This window comes from Phyllobates terribilis, unplaced genomic scaffold (genome assembly GCF_046119375.1).
Source record: "Phyllobates terribilis strain yellow unplaced genomic scaffold, ASM4611937v1 Scaffold_40__1_contigs__length_11209783, whole genome shotgun sequence".
Classification (NCBI taxonomy): domain Eukaryota; kingdom Metazoa; phylum Chordata; class Amphibia; order Anura; family Dendrobatidae; genus Phyllobates; species Phyllobates terribilis.
The window spans coordinates 10,224,732-10,246,460 of NW_027362800.1; the positions used below are offsets into that span (position 1 = coordinate 10,224,732).

Here is a 21,729-nt window from a genome sequence, read left to right on the forward strand (position 1 = left end):
AGAGCTAGATAGATAGCATTGCATTACATTACATTACATGGCAATGCAATGCACAGTTGCTGAAGTTGAACCAAAATGAGCTTGTCATCTGGCTTCTGCAACTTTTAACATGAAAAATCCAATGAGGAGAAGAAAAGCAAAGCCAAAGAGTCCATCCCAAAATCCGACAAACAAGCAAAATGAACAAAAAGCATTGAATTCAATTCTTTCTGATTTTAGAAACTGCATTAAAGAAGGGGTGCACCGGTCCTGGAGATACTGCAATACCAGGTCAATGCGTGGAGTGGACAGAGCAAGCTCTTTTTCCATCTCCCTGTTCTAAAAATCCATTTAATATATGGTCCCCAGATAGGGGACGTATCAGATATTAAACTGATAAGAACAGATACTACACTTGATCTTAGCCAAAAGGCCGAGAAGCGATAACCAGAATTGGTTTCCGACTACGGTGCCACCCAAGGATTCTGAAAAGTCCATTTGTGGAGATGGCCACCTGGACTCCCGTTAAGAAGACATGCTGTCAACCTCTAGATCCCTCACATGCCTGCACTTTTCGGCTTGCTGCTGCTGCAATCCACGCGTTTTAGATCTGCATAACTCCACCTCTTTTAGCACAGTACCCTCAACCCCCGGCTGTTCCCACCCGCCTCAACACCGTTGGAAGGGAGGAGAACCAATTAAGGCGGGGGGGGGGGTGGCACAAGCAGCTGTCTACCCTTAGCAGGAGGGTTGCTAATTAATTACCTCTCCTGCTGCTGCTGCTGCTGGCTGTCCAGCAGCAGACTGAAGGTGGCTGCTGCTGTGCGCAGGTATATAAAGGCTCAGAGCCTATTATGACACGCGCAGCCAGCGTTCCATTGCCACATTCCGTCTACTGCAGGCGGGATACCTGGATGGCTGAATGTCACTGAGAAGCTCACAGAGACCGCCATAAGCAACAGTTTAAAAGAATGCCACAGACTAATCAACCAAACTTTTTGGGTTGGTTTCTCTTTTATAGTCTGCAGGCATTAAATGAAAGAAGTCAGTGTTCCAGCAGAGGGAGACAACGTTTCAGAAAAGGCATTGTAGCAAACCAAAAAAGAAATTTTAAGCGCAGCAGAGTAACCAGCTCACATACCTGTTAGCTCAGGTGAGTTTAAAAGGCTGCTGTTGATAACAAGGGCATTTGCTAAATAGATGGTGTGTGTGCAACAATATACTGAAAGGTCAATTATATTGTGCAGCTTATCTCACCACCTGTAGTTATTTAGGTGAAAGCTCCAAAATGCTTGCCTAATATGTCTGTTTATCCAAAAGGAAGTATAGAGGGAGAGCTAGATAGATAGCATTGCATTACATTACATTACATGGCAATGCAATGCACAGTTGCTGAAGTTGAACCAAAATGAGCTTGTCATCTGGCTTCTGCAACTTTTAACATGAAAAATCCAATGAGGAGAAGAAAAGCAAAGCCAAAGAGTCCATCCCAAAATCCGACAAACAAGCAAAATGAACAAAAAGCATTGAATTCAATTCTTTCTGATTTTAGAAACTGCATTAAAGAAGGGGTGCACCGGTCCTGGAGATACTGCAATACCAGGTCAATGCGTGGAGTGGACAGAGCAAGCTCTTTTTCCATCTCCCTGTTCTAAAAATCCATTTAATATATGGTCCCCAGATAGGGGACGTATCAGATATTAAACTGATAAGAACAGATACTACACTTGATCTTAGCCAAAAGGCCGAGAAGCGATAACCAGAATTGGTTTCCGTCTACGGTGCCACCCAAGGATTCTGAAAAGTCCATTTGTGGAGATGGCCACCTGGACTCCCGTTAAGAAGACATGCTGTCAACCTCTAGATCCCTCACATGCCTGCACTTTTCGGCTTGCTGCTGCTGCAATCCACGCGTTTTAGATCTGCATAACTCCACCTCTTTTAGCACAGTACCCTCAACCCCCGGCTGTTCCCACCCGCCTCAACACCGTTGGAAGGGAGGAGAACCAATTAAGGCGGGGGGGGGGGTGGAACGAGCAGCTGTCTACCCTTAGCAGGAGGGTTGCTGATTAATTACCTCTCCTGCTGCTGCTGCTGCTGGCTGTCCAGCAGCAGACTGAAGGTGGCTGCTGCTGTGCGCAGGTATATAAAGGCTCAGAGCCTATTATGACACGCGCAGCCAGCGTTCCATTGCCACATTCCGTCTACTGCAGGCGGGATACCTGGATGGCTGAATGTCACTGAGAAGCTCACAGAGACCGCCATAAGCAACAGTTTAAAAGAATGCCACAGACTAATCAACCAAACTTTTTGGGTTGGTTTCTCTTTTATAGTCTGCAGGCATTAAATGAAAGAAGTCAGTGTTCCAGCAGAGGGAGACAACATTTCAGAAAAGGCATTGTAGCAAACCAAAAAAGAAATTTTAAGCGCAGCAGAGTAACCAGCTCACATACCTGTTAGCTCAGGTGAGTTTAAAAGGCTGCTGTTGATAACAAGGGCATTTGCTAAATAGATGGTGTGTGTGCAACAATATACTGAAAGGTCAATTATATTGTGCAGCTTATCTCACCACCTGTAGTTATTTAGGTGAAAGCTCCAAAATGCTTGCCTAATATGTCTGTTTATCCAAAAGGAAGTATAGAGGGAGAGCTAGATAGATAGCATTGCATTACATTACATTACATGGCAATGCAATGCACAGTTGCTGAAGTTGAACCAAAATGAGCTTGTCATCTGGCTTCTGCAACTTTTAACATGAAAAATCCAATGAGGAGAAGAAAAGCAAAGCCAAAGAGTCCATCCCAAAATCCGACAAACAAGCAAAATGAACAAAAAGCATTGAATTCAATTCTTTCTGATTTTAGAAACTGCATTAAAGAAGGGGTGCACCGGTCCTGGAGATACTGCAATACCAGGTCAATGCGTGGAGTGGACAGAGCAAGCTCTTTTTCCATCTCCCTGTTCTAAAAATCCATTTAATATATGGTCCCCAGATAGGGGACGTATCAGATATTAAACTGATAAGAACAGATTTTTTGATTGAAGCTGCATCCAAGGCACTGAAAAATGTGACTGAAGTCACACCAAAACAGCGCACGAGGCGAGGATTCATGTGGACCCTTCCCGGAGGAGAGGGTCCCCAATAAACCATCCCCATCCCTCCGAGCCAGAAGGCCACAGCGAGGGTCAGGGATCTCCGATGCTCTCCCTAGCTGAAGCCGGAGAAGAGCCGTTTTCATGCTCCCAGCTTCCATCTAGGCTGCCACCCTAGTGGAGCTGGAGCCTGTGTTGGTTTCTCAGCCCAAAGCTGACCGGACCTCCGACCGGGTTTATAAAAATTCCCCTTCCTAGCCCGGAGGCCAGGAATAGGGGGGGTTGCTCAGAAAGTATGATTGGCAAAGGTGCGGCGTGCTACGAAGCCAAGTCTTTCTGGGGTTCCCAGTCCCAGTAAGCTTGGACTCCCACCAGGGTGCCTACTCCTGGGGCACATTGCTCCAAAGCCCTCACACTTACCCAGCCTAGTGACTTTGATCCTGGAGGGCCATGTTTTCCATCAGATAACTCTATGAGCCACCTGGCGTACTAACAAGTGCACCAAACCAGTGTGTAATATGCATCAATTTACTAGGGCAGCCCAAGGACAAAACTGCCTTTTCAAAAGATACTACACTTGATCTTAGCCAAAAGGCCGAGAAGCGATAACCAGAATTGGTTTCCGACTACGGTGCCACCCAAGGATTCTGAAAAGTCCATTTGTGGAGATGGCCACCTGGACTCCCGTTAAGAAGACATGCTGTCAACCTCTAGATCCCTCACATGCCTGCACTTTTCGGCTTGCTGCTGCTGCAATCCACGCGTTTTAGATCTGCATAACTCCACCTCTTTTAGCACAGTACCCTCAACCCCCGGCTGTTTCCACCCGCCTCAACACCGTTGGAAGGGAGGAGAACCAATTAAGGCGGGGGGGGGGTGGAACGAGCAGCTGTCTACCCTTAGCAGGAGGGTTGCTGATTAATTACCTCTCCTGCTGCTGCTGCTGCTGGCTGTCCAGCAGCAGACTGAAGGTGGCTGCTGCTGTGCGCAGGTATATAAAGGCTCAGAGCCTATTATGACACGCGCAGCCAGCGTTCCATTGCCACATTCCGTCTACTGCAGGCGGGATACCTGGATGGCTGAATGTCACTGAGAAGCTCACAGAGACCGCCATAAGCAACAGTTTAAAAGAATGCCACAGACTAATCAACCAAACTTTTTGGGTTGGTTTCTCTTTTATAGTCTGCAGGCATTAAATGAAAGAAGTCAGTGTTCCAGCAGAGGGAGACAACGTTTCAGAAAAGGCATTGTAGCAAACCAAAAAAGAAATTTTAAGCGCAGCAGAGTAACCAGCTCACATACCTGTTAGCTCAGGTGAGTTTAAAAGGCTGCTGTTGATAACAAGGGCATTTGCTAAATAGATGGTGTGTGTGCAACAATATACTGAAAGGTCAATTATATTGTGCAGCTTATCTCACCACCTGTAGTTATTTAGGTGAAAGCTCCAAAATGCTTGCCTAATATGTCTGTTTATCCAAAAGGAAGTATAGAGGGAGAGCTAGATAGATAGCATTGCATTACATTACATTACATGGCAATGCAATGCACAGTTGCTGAAGTTGAACCAAAATGAGCTTGTCATCTGGCTTCTGCAACTTTTAACATGAAAAATCCAATGAGGAGAAGAAAGGCAAAGCCAAAGAGTCCATCCCAAAATCCGACAAACAAGCAAAATGAACAAAAAGCATTGAATTCAATTCTTTCTGATTTTAGAAACTGCATTAAAGAAGGGGTGCACCGGTCCTGGAGATACTGCAATACCAGGTCAATGCGTGGAGTGGACAGAGCAAGCTCTTTTTCCATCTCCCTGTTCTAAAAATCCATTTAATATATGGTCCCCAGATAGGGGACGTATCAGATATTAAACTGATAAGAACAGATACTACACTTGATCTTAGCCAAAAGGCCGAGAAGCGATAACCAGAATTGGTTTCCGACTACGGTGCCACCCAAGGATTCTGAAAAGTCCATTTGTGGAGATGGCCACCTGGACTCCCGTTAAGAAGACATGCTGTCAACCTCTAGATCCCTCACATGCCTGCACTTTTCGGCTTGCTGCTGCTGCAATCCACGCGTTTTAGATCTGCATAACTCCACCTCTTTTAGCACAGTACCCTCAACCCCCGGCTGTTCCCACCCGCCTCAACACCGTTGGAAGGGAGGAGAACCAATTAAGGCGGGGGGGGGGGGTGGAACGAGCAGCTGTCTACCCTTAGCAGGAGGGTTGCTGATTAATTACCTCTCCTGCTGCTGCTGCTGCTGGCTGTCCAGCAGCAGACTGAAGGTGGCTGCTGCTGTGCGCAGGTATATAAAGGCTCAGAGCCTATTATGACACGCGCAGCCAGCGTTCCATTGCCACATTCCGTCTACTGCAGGCGGGATACCTGGATGGCTGAATGTCACTGAGAAGCTCACAGAGACCGCCATAAGCAACAGTTTAAAAGAATGCCACAGACTAATCAACCAAACTTTTTGGGTTGGTTTCTCTTTTATAGTCTGCAGGCATTAAATGAAAGAAGTCAGTGTTCCAGCAGAGGGAGACAACGTTTCAGAAAAGGCATTGTAGCAAACCAAAAAAGAAATTTTAAGCGCAGCAGAGTAACCAGCTCACATACCTGTTAGCTCAGGTGAGTTTAAAAGGCTGCTGTTGATAACAAGGGCATTTGCTAAATAGATGGTGTGTGTGCAACAATATACTGAAAGGTCAATTATATTGTGCAGCTTATCTCACCACCTGTAGTTATTTAGGTGAAAGCTCCAAAATGCTTGCCTAATATGTCTGTTTATCCAAAAGGAAGTATAGAGGGAGAGCTAGATAGATAGCATTGCATTACATTACATTACATGGCAATGCAATGCACAGTTGCTGAAGTTGAACCAAAATGAGCTTGTCATCTGGCTTCTGCAACTTTTAACATGAAAAATCCAATGAGGAGAAGAAAAGCAAAGCCAAAGAGTCCATCCCAAAATCCGACAAACAAGCAAAATGAACAAAAAGCATTGAATTCAATTCTTTCTGATTTTAGAAACTGCATTAAAGAAGGGGTGCACCGGTCCTGGAGATACTGCAATACCAGGTCAATGCGTGGAGTGGACAGAGCAAGCTCTTTTTCCATCTCCCTGTTCTAAAAATCCATTTAATATATGGTCCCCAGATAGGGGACGTATCAGATATTAAACTGATAAGAACAGATACTACACTTGATCTTAGCCAAAAGGCCGAGAAGCGATAACCAGAATTGGTTTCCGACTACGGTGCCACCCAAGGATTCTGAAAAGTCCATTTGTGGAGATGGCCACCTGGACTCCCGTTAAGAAGACATGCTGTCAACCTCTAGATCCCTCACATGCCTGCACTTTTCGGCTTGCTGCTGCTGCAATCCACGCGTTTTAGATCTGCATAACTCCACCTCTTTTAGCACAGTACCCTCAACCCCCGGCTGTTCCCACCCGCCTCAACACCGTTGGAAGGGAGGAGAACCAATTAAGGCGGGGGGGGGGGGAACGAGCAGCTGTCTACCCTTAGCAGGAGGGTTGCTGATTAATTACCTCTCCTGCTGCTGCTGCTGCTGGCTGTCCAGCAGCAGACTGAAGGTGGCTGCTGCTGTGCGCAGGTATATAAAGGCTCAGAGCCTATTATGACACGCGCAGCCAGCGTTCCATTGCCACATTCCGTCTACTGCAGGCGGGATACCTGGATGGCTGAATGTCACTGAGAAGCTCACAGAGACCGCCATAAGCAACAGTTTAAAAGAATGCCACAGACTAATCAACCAAACTTTTTGGGTTGGTTTCTCTTTTATAGTCTGCAGGCATTAAATGAAAGAAGTCAGTGTTCCAGCAGAGGGAGACAACGTTTCAGAAAAGGCATTGTAGCAAACCAAAAAAGAAATTTTAAGCGCAGCAGAGTAACCAGCTCACATACCTGTTAGCTCAGGTGAGTTTAAAAGGCTGCTGTTGATAACAAGGGCATTTGCTAAATAGATGGTGTGTGTGCAACAATATACTGAAAGGTCAATTATATTGTGCAGCTTATCTCACCACCTGTAGTTATTTAGGTGAAAGCTCCAAAATGCTTGCCTAATATGTCTGTTTATCCAAAAGGAAGTATAGAGGGAGAGCTAGATAGATAGCATTGCATTACATTACATTACATGGCAATGCAATGCACAGTTGCTGAAGTTGAACCAAAATGAGCTTGTCATCTGGCTTCTGCAACTTTTAACATGAAAAATCCAATGAGGAGAAGAAAAGCAAAGCCAAAGAGTCCATCCCAAAATCCGACAAACAAGCAAAATGAACAAAAAGCATTGAATTCAATTCTTTCTGATTTTAGAAACTGCATTAAAGAAGGGGTGCACCGGTCCTGGAGATACTGCAATACCAGGTCAATGCGTGGAGTGGACAGAGCAAGCTCTTTTTCCATCTCCCTGTTCTAAAAATCCATTTAATATATGGTCCCCAGATAGGGGACGTATCAGATATTAAACTGATAAGAACAGATACTACACTTGATCTTAGCCAAAAGGCCGAGAAGCGATAACCAGAATTGGTTTCCGACTACGGTGCCACCCAAGGATTCTGAAAAGTCCATTTGTGGAGATGGCCACCTGGACTCCCGTTAAGAAGACATGCTGTCAACCTCTAGATCCCTCACATGCCTGCACTTTTCGGCTTGCTGCTGCTGCAATCCACGCGTTTTAGATCTGCATAACTCCACCTCTTTTAGCACAGTACCCTCAACCCCCGGCTGTTCCCACCCGCCTCAACACCGTTGGAAGGGAGGAGAACCAATTAAGGCGGGGGGGGGGGGAACGAGCAGCTGTCTACCCTTAGCAGGAGGGTTGCTGATTAATTACCTCTCCTGCTGCTGCTGCTGCTGGCTGTCCAGCAGCAGACTGAAGGTGGCTGCTGCTGTGCGCAGGTATATAAAGGCTCAGAGCCTATTATGACACGCGCAGCCAGCGTTCCATTGCCACATTCCGTCTACTGCAGGCGGGATACCTGGATGGCTGAATGTCACTGAGAAGCTCACAGAGACCGCCATAAGCAACAGTTTAAAAGAATGCCACAGACTAATCAACCAAACTTTTTGGGTTGGTTTCTCTTTTATAGTCTGCAGGCATTAAATGAAAGAAGTCAGTGTTCCAGCAGAGGGAGACAACGTTTCAGAAAAGGCATTGTAGCAAACCAAAAAAGAAATTTTAAGCGCAGCAGAGTAACCAGCTCACATACCTGTTAGCTCAGGTGAGTTTAAAAGGCTGCTGTTGATAACAAGGGCATTTGCTAAATAGATGGTGTGTGTGCAACAATATACTGAAAGGTCAATTATATTGTGCAGCTTATCTCACCACCTGTAGTTATTTAGGTGAAAGCTCCAAAATGCTTGCCTAATATGTCTGTTTATCCAAAAGGAAGTATAGAGGGAGAGCTAGATAGATAGCATTGCATTACATTACATTACATGGCAATGCAATGCACAGTTGCTGAAGTTGAACCAAAATGAGCTTGTCATCTGGCTTCTGCAACTTTTAACATGAAAAATCCAATGAGGAGAAGAAAAGCAAAGCCAAAGAGTCCATCCCAAAATCCGACAAACAAGCAAAATGAACAAAAAGCATTGAATTCAATTCTTTCTGATTTTAGAAACTGCATTAAAGAAGGGGTGCACCGGTCCTGGAGATACTGCAATACCAGGTCAATGCGTGGAGTGGACAGAGCAAGCTCTTTTTCCATCTCCCTGTTCTAAAAATCCATTTAATATATGGTCCCCAGATAGGGGACGTATCAGATATTAAACTGATAAGAACAGATACTACACTTGATCTTAGCCAAAAGGCCGAGAAGCGATAACCAGAATTGGTTTCCGACTACGGTGCCACCCAAGGATTCTGAAAAGTCCATTTGTGGAGATGGCCACCTGGACTCCCGTTAAGAAGACATGCTGTCAACCTCTAGATCCCTCACATGCCTGCACTTTTCGGCTTGCTGCTGCTGCAATCCACGCGTTTTAGATCTGCATAACTCCACCTCTTTTAGCACAGTACCCTCAACCCCCGGCTGTTCCCACCCGCCTCAACACCGTTGGAAGGGAGGAGAACCAATTAAGGCGGGGGGGGGGGTGGAACGAGCAGCTGTCTACCCTTAGCAGGAGGGTTGCTGATTAATTACCTCTCCTGCTGCTGCTGCTGCTGGCTGTCCAGCAGCAGACTGAAGGTGGCTGCTGCTGTGCGCAGGTATATAAAGGCTCAGAGCCTATTATGACACGCGCAGCCAGCGTTCCATTGCCACATTCCGTCTACTGCAGGCGGGATACCTGGATGGCTGAATGTCACTGAGAAGCTCACAGAGACCGCCATAAGCAACAGTTTAAAAGAATGCCACAGACTAATCAACCAAACTTTTTGGGTTGGTTTCTCTTTTATAGTCTGCAGGCATTAAATGAAAGAAGTCAGTGTTCCAGCAGAGGGAGACAACGTTTCAGAAAAGGCATTGTAGCAAACCAAAAAAGAAATTTTAAGCGCAGCAGAGTAACCAGCTCACATACCTGTTAGCTCAGGTGAGTTTAAAAGGCTGCTGTTGATAACAAGGGCATTTGCTAAATAGATGGTGTGTGTGCAACAATATACTGAAAGGTCAATTATATTGTGCAGCTTATCTCACCACCTGTAGTTATTTAGGTGAAAGCTCCAAAATGCTTGCCTAATATGTCTGTTTATCCAAAAGGAAGTATAGAGGGAGAGCTAGATAGATAGCATTGCATTACATTACATTACATGGCAATGCAATGCACAGTTGCTGAAGTTGAACCAAAATGAGCTTGTCATCTGGCTTCTGCAACTTTTAACATGAAAAATCCAATGAGGAGAAGAAAAGCAAAGCCAAAGAGTCCATCCCAAAATCCGACAAACAAGCAAAATGAACAAAAAGCATTGAATTCAATTCTTTCTGATTTTAGAAACTGCATTAAAGAAGGGGTGCACCGGTCCTGGAGATACTGCAATACCAGGTCAATGCGTGGAGTGGACAGAGCAAGCTCTTTTTCCATCTCCGTGTTCTAAAAATCCATTTAATATATGGTCCCCAGATAGGGGACGTATCAGATATTAAACTGATAAGAACAGATACTACACTTGATCTTAGCCAAAAGGCCGAGAAGCGATAACCAGAATTGGTTTCCGACTACGGTGCCACCCAAGGATTCTGAAAAGTCCATTTGTGGAGATGGCCACCTGGACTCCCGTTAAGAAGACATGCTGTCAACCTCTAGATCCCTCACATGCCTGCACTTTTCGGCTTGCTGCTGCTGCAATCCACGCGTTTTAGATCTGCATAACTCCACCTCTTTTAGCACAGTACCCTCAACCCCCGGCTGTTCCCACCCGCCTCAACACCGTTGGAAGGGAGGAGAACCAATTAAGGCGGGGGGGGGTGGAACGAGCAGCTGTCTACCCTTAGCAGGAGGGTTGCTGATTAATTACCTCTCCTGCTGCTGCTGCTGCTGGCTGTCCAGCAGCAGACTGAAGGTGGCTGCTGCTGTGCGCAGGTATATAAAGGCTCAGAGCCTATTATGACACGCGCAGCCAGCGTTCCATTGCCACATTCCGTCTACTGCAGGCGGGATACCTGGATGGCTGAATATCACTGAGAAGCTCACAGAGACCGCCATAAGCAACAGTTTAAAAGAATGCCACAGACTAATCAACCAAACTTTTTGGGTTGGTTTCTCTTTTATAGTCTGCAGGCATTAAATGAAAGAAGTCAGTGTTCCAGCAGAGGGAGACAACGTTTCAGAAAAGGCATTGTAGCAAACCAAAAAAGAAATTTTAAGCGCAGCAGAGTAACCAGCTCACATACCTGTTAGCTCAGGTGAGTTTAAAAGGCTGCTGTTGATAACAAGGGCATTTGCTAAATAGATGGTGTGCGTGCAACAATATACTGAAAGGTCAATTATATTGTGCAGCTTATCTCACCACCTGTAGTTATTTAGGTGAAAGCTCCAAAATGCTTGCCTAATATGTCTGTTTATCCAAAAGGAAGTATAGAGGGAGAGCTAGATAGATAGCATTGCATTACATTACATTACATGGCAATGCAATGCACAGTTGCTGAAGTTGAACCAAAATGAGCTTGTCATCTGGCTTCTGCAACTTTTAACATGAAAAATCCAATGAGGAGAAGAAAAGCAAAGCCAAAGAGTCCATCCCAAAATCCGACAAACAAGCAAAATGAACAAAAAGCATTGAATTCAATTCTTTCTGATTTTAGAAACTGCATTAAAGAAGGGGTGCACCGGTCCTGGAGATACTGCAATACCAGGTCAATGCGTGGAGTGGACAGAGCAAGCTCTTTTTCCATCTCCCTGTTCTAAAAATCCATTTAATATATGGTCCCCAGATAGGGGATGTATCAGATATTAAACTGATAAGAACAGATACTACACTTGATCTTAGCCAAAAGGCCGAGAAGCGATAACCAGAATTGGTTTCCGACTACGGTGCCACCCAAGGATTCTGAAAAGTCCATTTGTGGAGATGGCCACCTGGACTCCTGTTAAGAAGACATGCTGTCAACCGCTAGATCCCTCACATGCCTGCACTTTTCGGCTTGCTGCTGCTGCAATCCACGCGTTTTAGATCTGCATAACTCCACCTCTTTTAGCACAGTACCCTCAACCCCCGGCTGTTCCCACCCGCCTCAACACCGTTGGAAGGGAGGAGAACCAATTAAGGCGGGGGGGGGGGGGGGTGGAACGAGCAGCTGTCTACCCTTAGCAGGAGGGTTGCTGATTAATTACCTCTCCTGCTGCTGCTGCTGGCTGTCCAGCAGCAGACTGAAGGTGGCTGCTGCTGTGCGCAGGTATATAAAGGCTCAGAGCCTATTATGACACGCGCAGCCAGCGTTCCATTGCCACATTCCGTCTACTGCAGGCGGGATACCTGGATGGCTGAATGTCACTGAGAAGCTCACAGAGACCGCCATAAGCAACAGTTTAAAAGAATGCCACAGACTAATCAACCAAACTTTTTGGGTTGGTTTCTCTTTTATAGTCTGCAGGCATTAAATGAAAGAAGTCAGTGTTCCAGCAGAGGGAGACAACGTTTCAGAAAAGGCATTGTAGCAAACCAAAAAAGAAATTTTAAGCGCAGCAGAGTAACCAGCTCACATACCTGTTAGCTCAGGTGAGTTTAAAAGGCTGCTGTTGATAACAAGGGCATTTGCTAAATAGATGGTGTGTGTGCAACAATATACTGAAAGGTCAATTATATTGTGCAGCTTATCTCACCACCTGTAGTTATTTAGGTGAAAGCTCCAAAATGCTTGCCTAATATGTCTGTTTATCCAAAAGGAAGTATAGAGGGAGAGCTAGATAGATAGCATTGCATTACATTACATTACATGGCAATGCAATGCACAGTTGCTGAAGTTGAACCAAAATGAGCTTGTCATCTGGCTTCTGCAACTTTTAACATGAAAAATCCAATGAGGAGAAGAAAAGCAAAGCCAAAGAGTCCATCCCAAAATCCGACAAACAAGCAAAATGAACAAAAAGCATTGAATTCAATTCTTTCTGATTTTAGAAACTGCATTAAAGAAGGGGTGCACCGGTCCTGGAGATACTGCAATACCAGGTCAATGCGTGGAGTGGACAGAGCAAGCTCTTTTTCCATCTCCCTGTTCTAAAAATCCATTTAATATATGGTCCCCAGATAGGGGACGTATCAGATATTAAACTGATAAGAACAGATACTACACTTGATCTTAGCCAAAAGGCCGAGAAGCGATAACCAGAATTGGTTTCCGACTACGGTGCCACCCAAGGATTCTGAAAAGTCCATTTGTGGAGATGGCCACCTGGACTCCCATTAAGAAGACATGCTGTCAACCTCTAGATCCCTCACATGCCTGCACTTTTCGGCTTGCTGCTGCTGCAATCCACGCGTTTTAGATCTGCATAACTCCACCTCTTTTAGCACAGTACCCTCAACCCCCGGCTGTTCCCACCCGCCTCAACACCGTTGGAAGGGAGGAGAACCAATTAAGGCGGGGGGGGGGGTGGAACGAGCAGCTGTCTACCCTTAGCAGGAGGGTTGCTGATTAATTACCTCTCCTGCTGCTGCTGCTGCTGGCTGTCCAGCAGCAGACTGAAGGTGGCTGCTGCTGTGCGCAGGTATATAAAGGCTCAGAGCCTATTATGACACGCGCAGCCAGCGTTCCATTGCCACATTCCGTCTACTGCAGGCGGGATACCTGGATGGCTGAATGTCACTGAGAAGCTCACAGAGACCGCCATAAGCAACAGTTTAAAAGAATGCCACAGACTAATCAACCAAACTTTTTGGGTTGGTTTCTCTTTTATAGTCTGCAGGCATTAAATGAAAGAAGTCAGTGTTCCAGCAGAGGGAGACAACGTTTCAGAAAAGGCATTGTAGCAAACCAAAAAAGAAATTTTAAGCGCAGCAGAGTAACCAGCTCACATACCTGTTAGCTCAGGTGAGTTTAAAAGGCTGCTGTTGATAACAAGGGCATTTGCTAAATAGATGGTGTGTGTGCAACAATATACTGAAAGGTCAATTATATTGTGCAGCTTATCTCACCACCTGTAGTTATTTAGGTGAAAGCTCCAAAATGCTTGCCTAATATGTCTGTTTATCCAAAAGGAAGTATAGAGGGAGAGCTAGATAGATAGCATTGCATTACATTACATTACATGGCAATGCAATGCACAGTTGCTGAAGTTGAACCAAAATGAGCTTGTCATCTGGCTTCTGCAACTTTTAACATGAAAAATCCAATGAGGAGAAGAAAAGCAAAGCCAAAGAGTCCATCCCAAAATCCGACAAACAAGCAAAATGAACAAAAAGCATTGAATTCAATTCTTTCTGATTTTAGAAACTGCATTAAAGAAGGGGTGCACCGGTCCTGGAGATACTGCAATACCAGGTCAATGCGTGGAGTGGACAGAGCAAGCTCTTTTTCCATCTCCCTGTTCTAAAAATCCATTTAATATATGGTCCCCAGATAGGGGACGTATCAGATATTAAACTGATAAGAACAGATACTACACTTGATCTTAGCCAAAAGGCCGAGAAGTGATAACCAGAATTGGTTTCCGACTACGGTGCCACCCAAGGATTCTGAAAAGTCCATTTGTGGAGATGGCCACCTGGACTCCCGTTAAGAAGACATGCTGTCAACCTCTAGATCCCTCACATGCCTGCACTTTTCGGCTTGCTGCTGCTGCAATCCATGCGTTTTAGATCTGCATAACTCCACCTCTTTTAGCACAGTACCCTCAACCCCCGGCTGTTCCCACCCGCCTCAACACCGTTGGAAGGGAGGAGAACCAATTAAGGCGGGGGGGGGGGGTGGAACGAGCAGCTGTCTACCCTTAGCAGGAGGGTTGCTGATTAATTACCTCTCCTGCTGCTGCTGCTGCTGGCTGTCCAGCAGCAGACTGAAGGTGGCTGCTGCTGTGCGCAGGTATATAAAGGCTCAGAGCCTATTATGACACGCGCAGCCAGCGTTCCATTGCCACATTCCGTCTACTGCAGGCGGGATACCTGGATGGCTGAATGTCACTGAGAAACTCACAGAGACCGCCATAAGCAACAGTTTAAAAGAATGCCACAGACTAATCAACCAAACTTTTTGGGTTGGTTTCTCTTTTATAGTCTGCAGGCATTAAATGAAAGAAGTCAGTGTTCCAGCAGAGGGAGACAACGTTTCAGAAAAGGCATTGTAGCAAACCAAAAAAGAAATTTTAAGCGCAGCAGAGTAACCAGCTCACATACCTGTTAGCTCAGGTGAGTTTAAAAGGCTGCTGTTGATAACAAGGGCATTTGCTAAATAGATGGTGTGTGTGCAACAATATACTGAAAGGTCAATTATATTGTGCAGCTTATCTCACCACCTGTAGTTATTTAGGTGAAAGCTCCAAAATGCTTGCCTAATATGTCTGTTTATCCAAAAGGAAGTATAGAGGGAGAGCTAGATAGATAGCATTGCATTACATTACATTACATGGCAATGCAATGCACAGTTGCTGAAGTTGAACCAAAATGAGCTTGTCATCTGGCTTCTGCAACTTTTAACATGAAAAATCCAATGAGGAGAAGAAAAGCAAAGCCAAAGAGTCCATCCCAAAATCCGACAAACAAGCAAAATGAACAAAAAGCATTGAATTCAATTCTTTCTGATTTTAGAAACTGCATTAAAGAAGGGGTGCACCGGTCCTGGAGATACTGCAATACCAGGTCAATGCGTGGAGTGGACAGAGCAAGCTCTTTTTCCATCTCCCTGTTCTAAAAATCCATTTAATATATGGTCCCCAGATAGGGGACGTATCAGATATTAAACTGATAAGAACAGATACTACACTTGATCTTAGCCAAAAGGCCGAGAAGCGATAACCAGAATTGGTTTCCGACTACGGTGCCACCCAAGGATTCTGAAAAGTCCATTTGTGGAGATGGCCACCTGGACTCCCGTTAAGAAGACATGCTGTCAACCTCTAGATCCCTCACATGCCTGCACTTTTTGGCTTGCTGCTGCTGCAATTCACGCGTTTTAGATCTGCATAACTCCACCTCTTTTAGCACAGTACCCTCAACCCCCGGCTGTTCCCACCCGCCTCAACACCGTTGGAAGGGAGGAGAACCAATTAAGGCGGGGGGGGGTGGAACGAGCAGCTGTCTACCCTTAGCAGGAGGGTTGCTGATTAATTACCTCTCCTGCTGCTGCTGCTGCTGGCTGTCCAGCAGCAGACTGAAGGTGGCTGCTGCTGTGCGCAGGTATATAAAGGCTCAGAGCCTATTATGACACGCGCAGCCAGCGTTCCATTGCCACATTCCGTCTACTGCAGGCGGGATACCTGGATGGCTGAATGTCACTGAGAAGCTCACAGAGACCGCCATAAGCAACAGTTTAAAAGAATGCCACAGACTAATCAACCAAACTTTTTGGGTTGGTTTCTCTTTTATAGTCTGCAGGCATTAAATGAAAGAAGTCAGTGTTCCAGCAGAGGGAGACAACGTTTCAGAAAAGGCATTGTAGCAAACCAAAAAAGAAATTTTAAGCGCAGCAGAGTAACCAGCTCACATACCTGTTAGCTCAGGTGAGTTTAAAAGGCTGCTGTTGATAACAAGGGCATTTGCTAAATAGATGGTGTGTGTGCAACAATATACTGAAAGGTCAATTATATTGTGCAGCTTATCTCACCACCTGTAGTTATTTAGGTGAAAGCTCCAAAATGCTTGCCTAATATGTCTGTTTATCCAAAAGGAAGTATAGAGGGAGAGCTAGATAGATAGCATTGCATTACATTACATTACATGGCAATGCAATGCACAGTTGCTGTAGTTGAACCAAAATGAGCTTGTCATCTGGCTTCTGCAAATTTTAACATGAAAAATCCAATGAGGAGAAGAAAAGCAAAGCCAAAGAGTCCATCCCAAAATCCGACAAACAAGCAAAATGAACAAAAAGCATTGAATTCAATTCTTTCTGATTTTAGAAACTGCATTAAAGAAGGGGTGCACCGGTCCTGGAGATACTGCAATACCAGGTCAATGCGTGGAGTGGACAGAGCAAGCTCTTTTTCCATCTCCCTGTTCTAAAAATCCATTTAATATATGGTCCCCAGATAGGGGACGTATCAGATATTAAACTGATAAGAACAGATACTACACTTGATCTTAGCCAAAAGGCCGAGAAGCGATAACCAGAATTGGTTTCCGACTACGGTGCCATCCAAGGATTCTGAAAAGTCCATTTGTGGAGATGGCCACCTGGACTCCCGTTAAGAAGACATGCTGTCAACCGCTAGATCCCTCACATGCCTGCACTTTTCGGCTTGCTGCTGCTGCAATCCACGCGTTTTAGATCTGCATAACTCCACCTCTTTTAGCACAGTACCCTCAACCCCCGGCTGTTCCCACCCGCCTCAACACCGTTGGAAGGGAGGAGAACCAATTAAGGCGGGGGGGGGGGTGGAACGAGCAGCTGTCTACCCTTAGCAGGAGGGTTGCTGATTAATTACCTCTCCTGCTGCTGCTGCTGCTGGCTGTCCAGCAGCAGACTGAAGGTGGCTGCTGCTGTGCGCAGGTATATAAAGGCTCAGAGCCTATTATGACACGCGCAGCCAGCGTTCCATTGCCACATTCCGTCTACTGCAGGCGGGATACCTGGATGGCTGAATGTCACTGAGAAGCTCACAGAGACCGCCATAAGCAACAGTTTAAAAGAATGCCACAGACTAATCAACCAAACTTTTTGGGTTGGTTTCTCTTTTATAGTCTGCAGGCATTAAATGAAAGAAGTCAGTGTTCCAGCAGAGGGAGACAACGTTTCAGAAAAGGCATTGTAGCAAACCAAAAAAGAAATTTTAAGCGCAGCAGAGTAACCAGCTCACATACCTGTTAGCTCAGGTGAGTTTAAAAGGCTGCTGTTGATAACAAGGGCATTTGCTAAATAGATGGTGTGTGTGCAACAATATACTGAAAGGTCAATTATATTGTGCAGCTTATCTCACCACCTGTAGTTATTTAGGTGAAAGCTCCAAAATGCTTGCCTAATATGTATGTTTATCCAAAAGGAAGTATAGAGGGAGAGCTAGATAGATAGCATTGCATTACATTACATTACATGGCAATGCAATGCACAGTTGCTGAAGTTGAACCAAAATGAGCTTGTCATCTGGCTTCTGCAACTTTTAACATGAAAAATCCAATGAGGAGAAGAAAAGCAAAGCCAAAGAGTCCTTCCCAAAATCCGACAAACAAGCAAAATGAACAAAAAGCATTGAATTCAATTCTTTCTGATTTTAGAAACTGCATTAAAGAAGGGGTGCACCGATCCTGGAGATACTGCAATACCAGGTCAATGCGTGGAGTGGACAGAGCAAGCTCTTTTTCCATCTCCCTGTTCTAAAAATCCATTTAATATATGGTCCCCAGATAGGGGACGTATCAGATATTAAACTGATAAGAACAGATACTACACTTGATCTTAGCCAAAAGGCCGAGAAGCGATAACCAGAATTGGTTTCCGACTACGGTGCCACCCAAGGATTCTGAAAAGTCCATTTGTGGAGATGGCCACCTGGACTCCCGTTAAGAAGACATGCTGTCAACCTCTAGATCCCTCACATGCCTGCACTTTTCGGCTTGCTGCTGCTGCAATCCACGCGTTTTAGATCTGCATAACTCCACCTCTTTTAGCACAGTACCCTCAACCCACGGCTGTTCCCACCCGCCTCAACACCGTTGGAAGGGAGGAGAACCAATTAAGGCGGGGGGGGGTGGAACGAGCAGCTGTCTACCCTTAGCAGGAGGGTTGCTGATTAATTACCTCTCCTGCTGCTGCTGCTGCTGGCTGTCCAGCAGCAGACTGAAGGTGGCTGCTGCTGTGCGCAGGTATATAAAGGCTCAGAGCCTATTATGACACGCGCAGCCAGCGTTCCATTGCCACATTCCGTCTACTGCAGGCGGGATACCTGGATGGCTGAATGTCACTGAGAAGCTCACAGAGACCGCCATAAGCAACAGTTTAAAAGAATGCCACAGACTAATCAACCAAACTTTTTGGGTTGGTTTCTCTTTTATAGTCTGCAGGCATTAAATGAAAGAAGTCAGTGTTCCAGCAGAGGGAGACAACGTTTCAGAAAAGGCATTGTAGCAAACCAAAAAAGAAATTTTAAGCGCAGCAGAGTAACCAGCTCACATACCTGTTAGCTCAGGTGAGTTTAAAAGGCTGCTGTTGATAACAAGGGCATTTGCTAAATAGATGGTGTGTGTGCAACAATATACTGAAAGGTCAATTATATTGTGCAGCTTATCTCACCACCTGTAGTTATTTAGGTGAAAGCTCCAAAATGCTTGCCTAATATGTATGTTTATCCAAAAGGAAGTATAGAGGGAGAGCTAGATAGATAGCATTGCATTACATTACATTACATGGCAATGCAATGCACAGTTGCTGAAGTTGAACCAAAATGAGCTTGTCATCTGGCTTCTGCAACTTTTAACATGAAAAATCCAATGAGGAGAAGAAAAGCAAAGCCAAAGAGTCCATCCCAAAATCCGACAAACAAGCAAAATGAACAAAAAGCATTGAATTCAATTCTTTCTGATTTTAGAAACTGCATTAAAGAAGGGGTGCACTGGTCCTGGAGATACTGCAATACCAGGTCAATGCGTGGAGTGGACAGAGCAAGCTCTTTTTCCATCTCCCTGTTCTAAAAATCCATTTAATATATGGTCCCCAGATAGGGGACGTATCAGATATTAAACTGATAAGAACAGATACTACACTTGATCTTAGCCAAAAGGCCGAGAAGCGATAACCAGAATTGGTTTCCGACTACGGTGCCACCCAAGGATTCTGAAAAGTCCATTTGTGGAGATGGCCACCTGGACTCCCGTTAAGAAGACATGCTGTCAACCTCTAGATCCCTCACATGCCTGCACTTTTCGGCTTGCTGCTGCTGCAATCCACGCGTTTTAGATCTGCATAACTCCACCTCTTTTAGCACAGTACCCTCAACCCCCGGCTGTTCCCACCCGCCTCAACACCGTTGGAAGGGAGGAGAACCAATTAAGGCGGGGGGGGGGTGGAACGAGCAGCTGTCTACCCTTAGCAGGAGGGTTGCTGATTAATTACCTCTCCTGCTGCTGCTGCTGCTGGCTGTCCAGCAGCAGACTGAAGGTGGCTGCTGCTGTGCGCAGGTATATAAAGGCTCAGAGCCTATTATGACACGCGCAGCCAGCGTTCCATTGCCACATTCCGTCTACTGCAGGCGGGATACCTGGATGGCTGAATGTCACTGAGAAGCTCACAGAGACCGCCATAAGCAACAGTTTAAAAGAATGCCACAGACTAATCAACCAAACTTTTTGGGTTGGTTTCTCTTTTATAGTCTGCAGGCATTAAATGAAAGAAGTCAGTGTTCCAGCAGAGGGAGACAACGTTTCAGAAAAGCCATTGTAGCAAACCAAAAAAGAAATTTTAAGCGCAGCAGAGTAACCAGCTCACATACCTGTTAGCTCAGGTGAGTTTAAAAGGCTGCTGTTGATAACAAGGGCATTTGCTAAATAGATGGTGTGTGTGCAACAATATACTGAAAGGTCAATTATATTGTGCAGCTTATCTCACCACCTGTAGTTATTTAGGTGAAAGCTCCAAAATGCTTGCCTAATATGTCTGTTTATCCAAAAGGAAGTATAGAGGGAGAGCTAGATAGATAGCATTGCATTACATTACATTACATGGCAATGCAATGCACAGTTGCTGAAGTTGAACCAAAATGAGCTTGTCATCTGGCTTCTGCAACTTTTAACATGAAAAATCCAATGAGGAGAAGAAAAGCAAAGCCAAAGAGTCCATCCCAAAATCCGACAAACAAGCAAAATGAACAAAAAGCATTGAATTCAATTCTTTCTGATTTTAGAAACTGCATTAAAGAAGGGGTGCACCGGTCCTGGAGATACTGCAATACCAGGTCAATGCGTGGAGTGGACAGAGCAAGCTCTTTTTCCATCTCCCTGTTCTAAAAATCCATTTAATATATGGTCCCCAGATAGGGGACGTATCAGATATTAAACTGATAAGAACAGATTTTTTTGATTGAATATATCTTTTATTAGCACAAAAAATAAGTTAACAGACAGTGTACAGTGCCGCAGCCCAGTACACACAGAGTTCTACATCATATTTACATAGCATGAGCATACGACGCACTAACTAGACACATCACACCCCTATGCTACACAAAACACTCAATATGAAAGAAAAAGCATGTCAATCAATACAGTACGATGAACCGTGATAAGGGATGAGGATTGGGAAAAAGGGGATGGGGAGGGGAAAATAACAGGCCCGAAGCTTTATTGAAAGACAAGACACATAAGGGGAGAGGGGGAGGAGGGGTTTAGTCCTCATCCTCGTCCTCCGGACCGTCCACGATGGAATAGTCTCTGAGCAGGCTGTGGATCAGCCTGCGGCAGTCCTGGATGGACATCCTCTCCCTCCTCAAGATGAGCCGGTTCCTGGCGACCCAAACGGCATCCTTGAAGCAGTTCATAAAGCGCCAAGCCTCCTGGATGGCTCCGACGGTATGAACCCCAGGGAAGAGTCCGTAAAGCACAGAATGGTGCGATAGGCTCGCCCTGGGGACAGAGTTCCTCAGGTCGTCCTCAAGGGCAGTCAACAGGCGCTGTGCAAATCCGCAGTCCCAAAAAGTGTGCAAAGATGTTTCCTCCACGAAGGGGCACCTTGGGCAGTACCGGGTCTTGCACAGGTTCCGGGCATGCATGAATGACCGGACGGGCAGTCCGCCCTGAATCGCCATCCACGACAAGTCCTTGTGCCCGTTGGTCAGCCTGTCAGACGACACATTTGTCCACACAGTCTCCAGCGTGTCCTGGTGAAGTCCTGTGATGTTCTCCACGTCATCCTTGGCTCTGATGAGCTTGTGGATAGTTTTGGGCTTCCACAAGTCGGGCTTGAGTCCCTCCAGTTGATGTTCCCCCACAAATCGAACGACGTCTCCGTAGAACCATGGCGTCGTCCAGTTGTAGGGGAAGGAGCTGTCCCACTTGTCCCAGCCGAGTCGCCTCCAAAGAGGAAGCAGGAAGAAGCGAGACATGGACCTGCCCG

At 45.6% G+C, this 21,729-nt stretch overlaps 16 non-coding genes and 1 pseudogene across 16 annotated transcripts; all 17 read right to left on the reverse strand.

Moving 5' to 3' along the window:
• Positions 1 to 233: 233 nt before the first annotated feature.
• Positions 234 to 424, reverse strand: LOC141190599 (U2 spliceosomal RNA). Its single transcript, XR_012264620.1, has one exon. It is a non-coding gene; the product is annotated as a U2 spliceosomal RNA (small nuclear RNA).
• Positions 425 to 1,545: 1,121 nt separating this feature from the next.
• On the reverse strand, positions 1,546 to 1,736 carry LOC141190600 (U2 spliceosomal RNA). Its single transcript, XR_012264621.1, has one exon. It is a non-coding gene; the product is annotated as a U2 spliceosomal RNA (small nuclear RNA).
• A 1,121-nt stretch (positions 1,737 to 2,857) lies between these two features.
• Positions 2,858 to 3,039, reverse strand: LOC141185656 (U2 spliceosomal RNA). Its single transcript, XR_012260296.1, has one exon. It is a non-coding gene; the product is annotated as a U2 spliceosomal RNA (small nuclear RNA).
• Positions 3,040 to 3,563: 524 nt separating this feature from the next.
• Positions 3,564 to 3,679, reverse strand: LOC141186095 (U2 spliceosomal RNA; annotated as a pseudogene).
• A 1,120-nt stretch (positions 3,680 to 4,799) lies between these two features.
• On the reverse strand, positions 4,800 to 4,990 carry LOC141190601 (U2 spliceosomal RNA). Its single transcript, XR_012264622.1, has one exon. It is a non-coding gene; the product is annotated as a U2 spliceosomal RNA (small nuclear RNA).
• Positions 4,991 to 6,112: 1,122 nt separating this feature from the next.
• LOC141190602 (U2 spliceosomal RNA) lies at positions 6,113 to 6,303 on the reverse strand. The gene has a single exon (XR_012264623.1). It is a non-coding gene; the product is annotated as a U2 spliceosomal RNA (small nuclear RNA).
• Positions 6,304 to 7,422: 1,119 nt separating this feature from the next.
• On the reverse strand, positions 7,423 to 7,613 carry LOC141190603 (U2 spliceosomal RNA). The gene has a single exon (XR_012264624.1). It is a non-coding gene; the product is annotated as a U2 spliceosomal RNA (small nuclear RNA).
• A 1,119-nt stretch (positions 7,614 to 8,732) lies between these two features.
• On the reverse strand, positions 8,733 to 8,923 carry LOC141190606 (U2 spliceosomal RNA). The gene has a single exon (XR_012264626.1). It is a non-coding gene; the product is annotated as a U2 spliceosomal RNA (small nuclear RNA).
• Positions 8,924 to 10,044: 1,121 nt separating this feature from the next.
• Positions 10,045 to 10,235, reverse strand: LOC141191265 (U2 spliceosomal RNA). Its single transcript, XR_012265263.1, has one exon. It is a non-coding gene; the product is annotated as a U2 spliceosomal RNA (small nuclear RNA).
• A 1,119-nt stretch (positions 10,236 to 11,354) lies between these two features.
• LOC141184644 (U2 spliceosomal RNA) lies at positions 11,355 to 11,545 on the reverse strand. Its single transcript, XR_012259380.1, has one exon. It is a non-coding gene; the product is annotated as a U2 spliceosomal RNA (small nuclear RNA).
• A 1,122-nt stretch (positions 11,546 to 12,667) lies between these two features.
• Positions 12,668 to 12,858, reverse strand: LOC141190607 (U2 spliceosomal RNA). The gene has a single exon (XR_012264627.1). It is a non-coding gene; the product is annotated as a U2 spliceosomal RNA (small nuclear RNA).
• Positions 12,859 to 13,979: 1,121 nt separating this feature from the next.
• Positions 13,980 to 14,170, reverse strand: LOC141191355 (U2 spliceosomal RNA). The gene has a single exon (XR_012265352.1). It is a non-coding gene; the product is annotated as a U2 spliceosomal RNA (small nuclear RNA).
• A 1,122-nt stretch (positions 14,171 to 15,292) lies between these two features.
• Positions 15,293 to 15,483, reverse strand: LOC141190608 (U2 spliceosomal RNA). The gene has a single exon (XR_012264628.1). It is a non-coding gene; the product is annotated as a U2 spliceosomal RNA (small nuclear RNA).
• A 1,119-nt stretch (positions 15,484 to 16,602) lies between these two features.
• LOC141190609 (U2 spliceosomal RNA) lies at positions 16,603 to 16,793 on the reverse strand. Its single transcript, XR_012264629.1, has one exon. It is a non-coding gene; the product is annotated as a U2 spliceosomal RNA (small nuclear RNA).
• Positions 16,794 to 17,914: 1,121 nt separating this feature from the next.
• Positions 17,915 to 18,105, reverse strand: LOC141189642 (U2 spliceosomal RNA). Its single transcript, XR_012263693.1, has one exon. It is a non-coding gene; the product is annotated as a U2 spliceosomal RNA (small nuclear RNA).
• A 1,119-nt stretch (positions 18,106 to 19,224) lies between these two features.
• Positions 19,225 to 19,415, reverse strand: LOC141187014 (U2 spliceosomal RNA). The gene has a single exon (XR_012261239.1). It is a non-coding gene; the product is annotated as a U2 spliceosomal RNA (small nuclear RNA).
• Positions 19,416 to 20,535: 1,120 nt separating this feature from the next.
• On the reverse strand, positions 20,536 to 20,729 carry LOC141185716 (U2 spliceosomal RNA). The gene has a single exon (XR_012260349.1). It is a non-coding gene; the product is annotated as a U2 spliceosomal RNA (small nuclear RNA).
• Between the last annotated feature and the right edge of the window lie 1,000 nt (positions 20,730 to 21,729).